General features: G+C 43.4%; 1 protein-coding gene across 1 annotated transcript in view; it reads left to right on the top strand.

Annotated features, from left to right (window-relative positions):
* The first annotated feature begins 391 nt into the window (after positions 1 to 391).
* Positions 392 to 11,547, top strand: part of DNAJC14 (DnaJ heat shock protein family (Hsp40) member C14) — a 35,661-nt gene continuing 24,505 nt past the window's right edge. Inside the window, exon 1 of the mRNA XM_040425602.1 lies at positions 392 to 507. The gene's annotated coding sequence lies outside the window, so the exon portion shown is untranslated. The remainder of the gene's footprint in view (positions 508 to 11,547) is intronic.

Genomic DNA, 11,547 nt, shown 5'->3' with positions numbered 1-11,547 from the left:
AACCCCTTTAAGTAGTGCCCACTGCGGCCCTTACGGCTGTGTCACAACTGCACCCTGTGGTCATACCATTATGGTAATATCACCCAGTCTATCAGTTTTCTCCCTCCTTACAAGCCCTGCACCCATGTCACCTGGAACAGGTTTTTTGCCTCTGAGATTCCATTTTACTGACAGCAAGCAGAGCTCTTTAGAAGGGTGAGACACAGCCGGTCACTATATAATGAACACACTGCACTTGTGGTTATGGCCCTGTATGACATGGCTCTCCGCTACCACACAGATATCAGCTGAGCAACCTCCGCTCCAGCCGTCCCGCATCTCCACGGAGCAAAAGTCAGTTACAGACGTGATGACGTCACTCGTGACGTTGCCGTTTTACTTACGTCGGTCCCGGAAGTGATGTCGGGCAGCAGAGTGTGTCTGGTTAACAGCAGCTCGCAGTGACCGGGGGGAACGGGCCGGCTGTTATCGGTGACCCTCGCCCTCACTTCGGAGCCGCCTGGCTGGGTAAGGGTGACCCACCCAAATGTGATGTACACCGGGCCACCGTCGTACGTTACATGGAGCTTGTGCTGACACCATGGCTGATGACAGTCCCTGCCTTCTCATGTATGAGTCATAGGAAACCGGGATCTCATGACCGGGGCCTGCGCTATAATGCCACAGATATAGGGGCCAGATCCCAACCTGTGGAGGTGATGCCAGGGCAGCCAGTCACATGGTAGCTTCAGGCTCTAGGGCACCCTTCAGCTCTGCAGCTGCTGTGGAACTGCAACTCCCAGCATGCACTTTTACCTGGCTGTTCCTGTAACTCCTATAGAAGTAGGATTCTGGAAGTTGCTGATCTCTTGCTCTAACACAGGGGTCAGCAACCTTTGGCGCTCCGGCTGTTGTGAAACTACAACTTCCAGCATGCTCCATTTATTTGTATGAGAATTCTGAGAAGAGCAAAGGAAGTATGCATGCTGGGAGTTGTAGTTTCACATGCTTGATGGGTATTGTGCTGCCTCAGTCAGAAGGTTCCCCTTAGCAGGCGCTGTCTTATTGTTCTTGTGGTTCAGAAGTGACATTTGATGAACTGTCCTGGGCATCATGGCCGGCTGTTATAGCATGTTATTATATTATATTGTTATAGGGCAGTGGTGGTGAACCTATGGCACGGGTGCCAGGGGCAGCACTCAGGGCCCTCTCTGTGGGCACCCGTACCCTGGATAAAGTCTATGGTGTACCAATATCCCTTAGACTTCTCCTGCCATTCATCAGCGCAGGGCGCACTGTGAACAGCGCAGGCAGCGCACTGAATGCAGGTGATTATAGCTACTACATGGAGGATATACAATACTGGACTGTGGTATTCAGGTTACATTGCCGTGTTGGCACTTTGCGATAAATAAGTGGGTTTTGGGCACTCGGTCTGTAAAAGGTTCACCATCACTATAAGGGCTCATGCACACGACCGTTGTTGTTTTGCGGTCCTTTTTTCATGGATCCGTTATTCCGTATCTGAGGGTTTTTTTTCCTCTGATTTAAGTCCTCTTCCGTTCCATTATTCCACGAAACATATCCGTATGGTTTCCGTATGCGATCCGTTTTTTGCGGATCAGAAATGGAAACAGTAACTTATTAATAACCAAACACATAAGCAATATGGGCTGGGCATAGCATTTCTACAGTATGGATCCAAAAAATACGGATGTGTTCCGTGTGCGTTCCGTATTTTTTGCGGACCCATTGACTTGAATGGGGCCTCGGACCTTGATTTGCGGACAATAAAAGGACATGTACTCCTTTTTTGCGGAGCGGAAACGGAATGCACATGGAGTACCTTCCGTTGTTTTCGCAGACACCTTGTAGTGAATGGTTCCGCATACGGTCTGCAAAAAGAGCGGAAGCGGAAAGAAAGTATGTTCGTGTGCATGAGCCCTTATAGGGTGTTATGTCCTCACAGTATGATAACCTATATGATATAACAGAGTTGTTCCTGCGTCGCCTCCAATTATAACCAATAATCTCCCGCCTGCTGCTGCCGCCATGTGACTGTAGCAGTGACGTGGATGACATGTAAGGCTACACTTGAAGGCCATTTCCCAGTTTTGGCTCCAAAAAAAACTATAGGGGAAGAGTTATGTTTAAAGAAAAACTGTCTGTTGCCAATAGCAACTAATCCCAGCACTGCTTTCATTTGTTATTGTATAGGAGCTGCGTCATCATTGGTTGCTATGGGCAAGAAAGTTTTTTTTTTTTTAGACAGTTTTCACGGACAGGTTGTCGGGAACGAGCGTTTGCAGGAACGTTTGCCCTGTCTAAATCCACTTTAACCCCTTCCCGACCTTTGACGTATTGTTACGTCATGGGAACCACTGAGTTCCCGCAGTTTGACGTAATAGTACGTCATAGTGATCGGGCGGGCACCGGAGCGGTTCGCACGCGATCACTGCAGGTGCCCGGCAGTCCGTGGTAGCCGGGCCCCTGCTGTATCCGCCGGCATCGCTGTAAAAGCCGATGCAGGCGGATTAGCCCCTTCTATGCCGTGGTCTGTGCTGACCGCGACATAGAAGAGGTTTGTGTCGGGTGAACGATCGCATTGAGTCCCCGCGCTGCTGTGGCGGGGACCCGATGCGACACAAGGCCGGCCGATGTCTTGCACGGCATCGGGAACTGCCTTCTACGGGAGCCGAGGAGATCCAGCCTCAGGCTGGGTCTCCTAGGCAACCTGTTAGTGTATGACTCAGTGTCATACACTAACAGGCAATGCATTACAATACAGATGTATTGTAATGCATTGCAGAGGGGATCAGACCCCCAAAAGTGAATGTCATAAATAAAGTAAAAAAAAGTGTTTTTAATAAAATTAATAAAGTTATAAAATTAATAAAGTGAAAAAAAACGCCCCTTTCCCCTTATTTTATAATAAACAGAAAAAACAAAACAAAACCCACACATATTAGGTATCGCCGCGTCCGTAATGACCGGCTATAAATATATCACATGATCCACCCTGTCCGATAAACACCATCAAAAAATAAAAAATAGAAACAGTGTAAAAAAAAAAGCCATTTTTGTCACCTTACATCACAAAAAGTGCAACACAAAGCGATCAAAAAGGCGTTTGCCCCCCAAAATGGTATCAATAAAACCGTCACTTCATCCCGCAAAAAATGAGCCCTTACCTAAGACAATCGCCCCAAAAATATAAAAAACTATAGCTCTCAGAACATGGAGACACTAAAACATAATTTTTTTTTTGTGTCTAAACTGCTATTATTGTGCTAAAGTGAAAAATAAAATAAAAAAAGTATACATATTAGGTATCGCCACGTCCGTAACAAACAGCTCTATAAAAATATCACATGACCTAACCACTCAGGTGAACACTGTAAAATAAAAAAAAAACATTTTTGTCACATTACATCAAAAAAGTTGCAACAGCAAGTGATCAAAAAGGCGTATGCCCCCCAAAATAGTACCAATCAGACCGTCACCTCATCCCGCAAAAAAATGAGACCTTACCTGAGAGAATCAGTCAAAAAATAAAAAAAGCTATGGCTCTCGGACTGAGACACTAAAGTATCATTATTTCGGTTTCAAAAATGCTATTATTGTGTAAAACTTAAATAAATAAGAAAAAGTAGACATATTAGGTATTGCCACGTGCATAACCATCTGCTCTATAAAAAAGTCACATGACCTAATCCCTCGGTGAAACTCTAAAAATAAAAATGGTGCCAAAACATCCATTTTTTTTGTTACCTTGCCTCACAAAAAGCGTAATATAGAGCAATAAAAAAAAACATATGTACCCCAAAATAGTACCAATAAAACTGGCACCTTATCCCGTAGTTTCCAAAATGTGGTCACTTTTTTGAGTTTCTACTGTAGGGGTGCATCAGGGGGGCATTAAATGGGACATGGCATCTAAAAACCAGTTCAGCTAAATTTGCCTTACAAAAACCATATGGCGTTCCTTTCCTTCTGCGCCCTGCCGTGTGCCCATACAGCAGTTTACGATCACATGTGGGGTGTTTCTGTAAATCGCAGAATCAGGGTTATAAATATTGAGTTTTATTTGGCTGTTAACCCTTGCTTTGCTACTGGAAAAAATTGGTTAAAATGTAAAATCTGCCAAAAAAGTGAAATTCTGAAATTTCACCTCCATTTTCCATCAATTCTTGTGGAACACCCAAAGGGTTAAGAAAGTTTGTAAAATCAGTTTTGTATACCTTGAGGGGTGTAGTTTCTAAAATGGGGTCATTTTTGAGTGGTTTCTATTATGTAAGCCTCACAAAGTGACTTCAGACCTGAACTGGTCCTTAAAGAGGACCTTTCACCGATTCTTACCCTATGAACTAAGTATACATACATGTGGAGCGGCGCCCGGGGATCTCTCTGCACTTACTATTATCCCCGGGCGCCGCTCCGTTCTCCTGCTATGTCCTCCGGTATCTCCGTTCCCTAAGTTATGGTAGGCGGAGTCTGCCCTAACGCTGGCCAATCGCATTGCAGAGCTCACAGCCTGGTAGAAAATAACCTCCCAGGCTGTGAGCTCTGCGCTGCGATTGGCCAGCGCTAGGGCAGACTCCGCCTACCATAACTTAGGGACTGGTATCTCCGCCTACTATAACTTAGTGAGCGGAGATACCGGAGGGCATAACGGGAGAACGGAGCGGCGCCCGGGGATAATAGTAAGTGCAGTGAGATCCCCGGGCGCCGCTCTACATATCTGTATAGTTAGTTCATAGGTTAAGAATCGGTGAAAGGTCCTCTTTAAGCGCTTTACGTCCGCCCATAGGATATAAACGTCCTATGGGTGGACGTCTATTTCTGAACGCACGTTTTAAAACGTCCGTTCAGAAATCGCAGCTGCACGCTAATCGTGCAGCTGCTGATCGGGTTGCCCGCTGTCAGTGACAGCAGGGCAACCCAGAGAGGAGGCAGGGACAGTGCCCAGGTGTCCCTGCCTTCACGATCGCTGCAGACACAGCGCTCACCGAGGGCTGTGTATGCAGAGCAGGAAGCGCTATGCGCTTCCTGTTCCGGCCCGGCGGTCATGTGACCGCCGGGACCGGAGCGTGCAGGAGCTGTGTGAGGTCTCTCAGAGACCTCGATCAGCCCTGCTCTGAGGCTGCACAGCGCTGGATTGCTGCTGTACAGCCTCTCTAGGGGTGCATTTGTCCTGTAACTGGGGCTACTATGTCAGCCCCAGTTACAGGAGAAATCAACAGTGAAAAAAAAAAAAAAAGTGAAGTAAATGTCCCCCAGAGGTCTTGTATGACCTTATGGGGGACGAAAAGTGTAAAATAAAATAAAAAAAATAAAGGGTTGAAAAAATAAAATAAAGTTTCACATGTAAAAAAAAAAAAAAAAGTTCCCAAGTAAGGAATAAAAAATAAAAATAAAAAAATAGAAAAAATAAAATAAAATAGACATATTTGGTATTGCCGCGTCCGTAAAAACCAGCTCTATAAAAATATCACATGACCTAACCCCTCGGGTGAACACCGTAAAAAAAAAAAAAAAAAAAAACTGTGTCAAAACAAGCAATTTTTGTCACCTTGCATCACAAAAGGTGCAACACCAAGTGATCAAAAATGCATATGTCCCACAAAATAGTACCAATAAAACCGTCACCTCATCCCGCTAAAAATGAGCCCCTACATAAGAAAATCTCTCAAAAAATAAAAAAAACTATAGCTCTTAGAACATGGAGACACTAAAACATCATTTTTTTGGTTTCAAAAATGTATTGTGTTAAAGTGAAACAAATAAAAAAAAGTATACATATTAGGTATTGCCGCGTCCGTAAAAACCAGCTCTATAAAAATATCACATGACCTAACCCCTTGGGTGAACACCGTAAAAAAAAAAAAACTGTGTCAAAACAAGCAATTTTTGTCACCTTGCATCACAAAAGGTGCAACACCAAGTGATCAAAAACGCGTATGTCCCACAAAATAGTACCAATAAAACCGTCACCTCATCCCGCAAAAAATGATCCCCTACATAAGAAAATCTCTCAAAAAATAAAAAAACTATAGCTCTCAGAACATGGACACATTAAAACATATTTTTTTTGTTTCAAAAATGCTATTATTGTGTAAAACTTTAATAAATGAGAAAAAGTATACATATTAGGTATCGCCACGTCCGTAACAATCTGCTCTATAAAAATGTCACTTGACTGAACCCCTCAGGTGAACGCTGTAAAAATAAATAAATAGAAACTGTGCTAAAACAACCAATTTTTTGGTCACCTTGCCCCATAAAGTGTTATAATGAATGATCAAAAAATCATATGTACCCAAAAATAGTACTAATAAAACTGGCACCTTATCCCCTAGTTTCCAAAATGGGGTCACTTCTTGGGAGTTTCTACTGTAAGGGTGCATCAGGGGGCTTCAAATGGGACATGGCATCTAAAAACCATGTGGAGTTCCTTTTCTTCTGCGCCCTGCCGTGTGCCCATACAGCAGTTTACGACCACATGTGGGGTGTTTCTGTAAACCGCAGAATCTGGGTAATAAATATTGAGTTTTGTTTGGCTGTTAACCATCGATGTGTTAAAGAAAAAAATTGATTAAAATGGAAAATCTGCCAAAAAAGTGAAATTTAAAAATTTGATCTCCATTTTCCTTTAATTCTTGTGGAACGCCTAAAGGGTTAACAAAGTTTGTAAAATCGGTTTTGAATACCTTGAGGGGTGTAGTTTCTACAATGGGGTCATTTATGGGGGTATCCACTATGTAGGCCCCACAAAGTGACTTCATACCTGAACTGGTCCTTAAAAAGTGGGTTTTGGCAATTTTCTTAAAAATTTGAAGAATTGCTTCTAAACTTCTAAGCCTTCTAACGTCCTAAAAAAAATAAAATGACATTTCCAAAATGATGCCAACATAAAGTAGACATATGGGGAATGTTAAATAATAAATATTTTATGAGGTATCACTTTCTGTTTTAAAAGCAGAGAAATTGAAATTTAGAAAATTGCGAATTTTTCAAATTTTTGGGTAAATTTGGGATTTTTTCATAAATAAAAATGAAATATTTTGACTCAAATTTATGACTATCATGAAGTACAATGTGTCACGAGAAAACAATCTCTGAATGACTTGGATAAGTAAAGGCGTTCCAAAGTTATTACCACATAAAGTGAGATATGTCAGTTTTGCAAAATTTGGCCTGGTCAGGAAGGGGGCAAATGGCCCAGATGGGAAGTGGTTAAAAAGTGGGTTTTGGAAACTTTCCAAAAATTTTTAAGATTTGCTTCCATACTTCCAAGCCTTCTAACGTCCCCAAAAAATAAAATGTCATTTTCAAAATGATCCAAACATAAGGTAGACATATGGAGAATGTAAAGTGATTACTATTTTTGAAGGTATTATAAAAGTAGAGAAATTGAAATTTGCTAATTTTTTAACATTTTTGGTAAATTTTGTATTTTTTTATGAATAAAAATGTTTTTGTTTTTTTTTAACTTATTTTTACCACTGTCATGAAGTACAATATGTGACGAGAAAACAGTCTCAGAATGGCCTGTATGAGTAAAAGCGTTTTAAAGTTATCGCCACATAAAGTGACACATGTCAGATTTGCAAAAAATGGCCTGGGCAGGAAGGTGCAAACCGGCCCGCGGTTGAAGGGGTTAAGATTATCGTTTGTCAACAGCACATCACACGGTGTAAACATGGAACTGTATGGAAACGAAGAATCACAATAGCGATCATTCATGCCCATACAGAGGGGATGGTTAATTAAAGCTGAACAGGCGGCAATGATCAGGAATAGGGATTAGCAAATCGACTTCGGATGAAACATCCGAAGTCGATTCGCGTAAAACCTCGTTCTAATACTGTACGGAGCAGGAGCTCCGTACAGTATTAGAATGTATTGGCTCAGATGAGCTGAAGTTATTGCTTCGTGAAGTCTTGCGAGACCTTGCGCAATAACTTCATTAATTTGTACTGTAAAAAGGTTCATGAATTGTTTTTTTACATTATACAAATTAATTTATGAAGTTATTGCGCGTAGTACTTCGAGACTTCGCGAAGCAATAACTTTGGCTCATCTGAGCCAATACATTCTAATAATGTACTGAGCTCCTGCTCCGTACAGTATTAGAACAAAGTTTTATGCGAATCGGATGTTTCATCTGAAGTCGATTCGCTCATCCCTAATCAGGAGCAAACTCCTTCATTCCTGATCAGTGACTGCTAGTGTGCAATGCATTGTGAAGTAAAGACACATGGCAAGATGGCAAACTGAATGTTGTCCTATCTGTATTTCTGCGTTATGCTGCCATTGTGATCATGAGGGAAAGCAGTCCTTGCTCTTTTAGGCCTCATGCACACGACCGTTGTGGTCCGCATCCGAGCCGCAGTATTTGCGGCTTGGACGCAGACCCATTCACTTCAATGGGGCCACAAAAGATGCGGACAGCACTCTGTGTGCTGTCCGCATCCGTTGCTCCGTAAAAAATATATAACCTGTCCTACTCTTGTCTGTTTTGCGGACAAGAATAGGCAGTTATATTAATGGCTGTCCACGCCGTTCCGCAAATTGCGAAATGCACACAGACGCCATCCCTATTTTGCGGATCTACAATTTGCGGACCGCAAAGCACACAACGGTCGTGTGCATGAGGCCTTAGGCTTCGTTCACTTGTAGGTTTTTAGTGGTGTCTTTGATCATTAGATGGCCTCTTTTTGTCAAAGACATAGCCTGCTTTAGCTCTTGGCATTATACACAGGAATTACTCCATGAAGGAGACACTAGGGGTGAGACACACCGTGTGAAAAACATCCCAGAAAGGCCGAATGCACACGGCCGTGGAACACGACGTGATCGGTCAGTGGTATTCCGGCCTGGCATCCTGCTGACAGCAGGAGCGCACGGCGTCATCGGTTGCGATGACGCCGTGCGCTTCATGCCGCCGCTGCAGTACAGTAATACACTCGTATGATCTATACGTGACAAAAACAGCTTGCGCTTATTCTGCCTTTTTTTTTTTTAACCTATAAGCTAGATTCGTGCATCGTTATGCAGATTATAAAACAAAATGTGGCTGATATCTCTACATGTAGCCATTTATTGCCTATTTTGGGAAATGCAGAGATCTGAGTAAATTCCGTCCTGGAGCCATAATTCCCAGCCTCATAAGTCAGTAGGGGCTGCCATGTAGCCTCCATTGGCCTATGTGGGTGGACTACTGCTCTGGTATAGGAAAATGTTGCTGTTGCAGTAGAGAGAAACCTGGGGGTTGATTTGAAATTTCCCACAATGCTCTGCAAACACCATTAGTGGAATACACGTGCTATTTGCTGTAGATTGCGTTAGGTCGGTGTGATGGTGACAGTATATTGTGACCTGCACAGCTAGGGTTACACCTTCTGTCTGTATAGGAAGTTGTGCAGTTAGTGAAGTCAATGCAGAATAAGGCTAGTGTCACTAGGCAAAAAGGGGCATACACACACTGTTAAATGTCGCGTGACATTTTTTTATAATGATAGTCAATGGGTTCCCACTGCGGCGTGCAACATGACGGTCGTACAAAAATCCAATTTTGGATTTTTTGCAACTGTTGTGTCACAGTGGCAGCATGTTGCAATGCGACACAATTGACTGTCATTATTAAAAAAATGTTGCGCGACTTTTCTGCAAATAGAAGTACTAGCATTAGCCTAAGGCCTCATGCACACGACCGTTGTTTTATTCCGTGTCCGTTGTGCCATTTTTCGTGATTTTCTGCGGACCCATTGACTTTCAATGGGTCCGTTAAAAACTCGGCTAATGCACCGTTTGTCATCTGCATCCGTGGTTCCAGTCTGTCAAAAAAATATAACCTGTCCTATTATTTTTGCGGAAAACGGTTTGCGGACCCATTCAAGTCAATGGGACCGCTAAAAAACACGGAGGCACACAAGATTGTCGTCCACGTCCGTTTTTTCCTATCCTTTGCATGGCAAACCTGTCTTAGATTTTTTTTTTTTACTTTCCTTCATGTCTGGTGATCCTCCAAAAATAAAGGAAGACACACGGAAACAGAAACGGATCACGGAACAACGGAATCCATTTTGCGGAACGGAGCACAACAACGGTCGTGTGCATGAGGCCTAAATCTGTTGCCCTTTTAATATAAATGTAGTGTTTTCATAGAAACGTAGAATGTGTCGGCAGATAAGAACCATTTGGCCCATCTAGTCTGCCCAATATATCTGAATACTATGAATAGACCCTGGCCCTATCTTATATGAAGGATGGCCTTATGCCTATCCCATGCATGCTTAAACTCCTCCACTGTATTTGCAGCTACCACTTCTGCAGGAAGGCTATTCCATGCATCCACTACTCTCTCAGTAAAGTAAGGGTCCATTCACACGTCCGTTGTTTCTTTTCTGATCTGTTCCGTTTTTTGCGGAACAGATCTGGACCCATTCATTTTCAATGGGTCCTGAAAAAAAATCAGACATTGAGCTGTCCGTTTTTTTTCAGGACCCATTCAAAATGAATGGGTCCAGATCTGTTCCGCAAAAAACGGAACAGATCAGGAAAGAAACAACGGACGTGTGAATGGACCCTAATACTTCCTGATATTACTTTTAAACCTTTGCCCCTCTAATTTAAAACTATGTCCTCTTGTAGCAGTTTTTCTTCTTTTAAATATTCTCTCCTCTTTTACCTTGTTGATTCCCTTTTATGTATTTAAAAGTTTCTTTCATATCCCCTCTGTCTCGTCTTTCTTCCAAGCTATACATGTTAGGCCTCATGCACACGACCGTTGTGTGCATCCGTGGCCGTTGTGACGTTTTTTTTCGCGGACCCATTGACTTTCAATGGGTCCGTGGAAAAATCGGAAAATGCACCATTTTGCAGCCGCATCCGTGATCCGTGTTTCCCGTCCGTCAAAAAAATAGGACCTGTCCTATTTTTTGGACGGACAACGGTTCACGGACCCATTCAAGTCAATGGGTCCGTGAAAGAACACGGATGCACACAAGATTGGCATCCGCGGCCGTGATCAGTGGCCGTAGGTTACTTTCATACAGACGGATCCGAAGATCCGTCTGCATAAAAGCTTTTTCAGAGATGAGTTTTTACTTTGTGAAAACTCATATCCGACAGTATATTCTAACACAGAGGCGTTCCCATAGTGATGGGGACGCTTCTAGTTAGAATATACTACGAACTGTGTACATGACTGCCCCCTGCTGCCTGGCAGCACCCGATCTCTTACAGGGGGTTGTGATCCGCACAATTAACCCCTCAGGTGCTGCACCTGAGGGGTTAATTGTGCATATCATAGCCCCTATAAGAGATCAGGGGCTGCCAGGCAGCAGGGGGCAGACCCCCCTCCCTCCCCAGTTTTAATTTCATTGGTGGCCAGTGCGGCCCCCCCTCCCTCTATTGTAATATCATTGGTGGCCAGTGTGCGGCCTCCCCCCCCCCCTCCCTCTATTGTATTATCATTGGTGGCCAGTGTGCGGCCCCCCCTCCCTCCCTCTATTGTAATATCATTGGTGGCCAGTGTGCGGCCTCCCCTCTCCCCCCCCCGCC

The sequence above is a fragment of the Bufo bufo genome, chromosome 3 (assembly GCF_905171765.1).
Source record: "Bufo bufo chromosome 3, aBufBuf1.1, whole genome shotgun sequence".
Classification (NCBI taxonomy): Eukaryota; Metazoa; Chordata; class Amphibia; order Anura; family Bufonidae; genus Bufo; species Bufo bufo.
The sequence above is the reverse complement of the archived record's forward strand: the minus strand, read 5'-3'. Positions and strand labels throughout refer to the sequence as shown.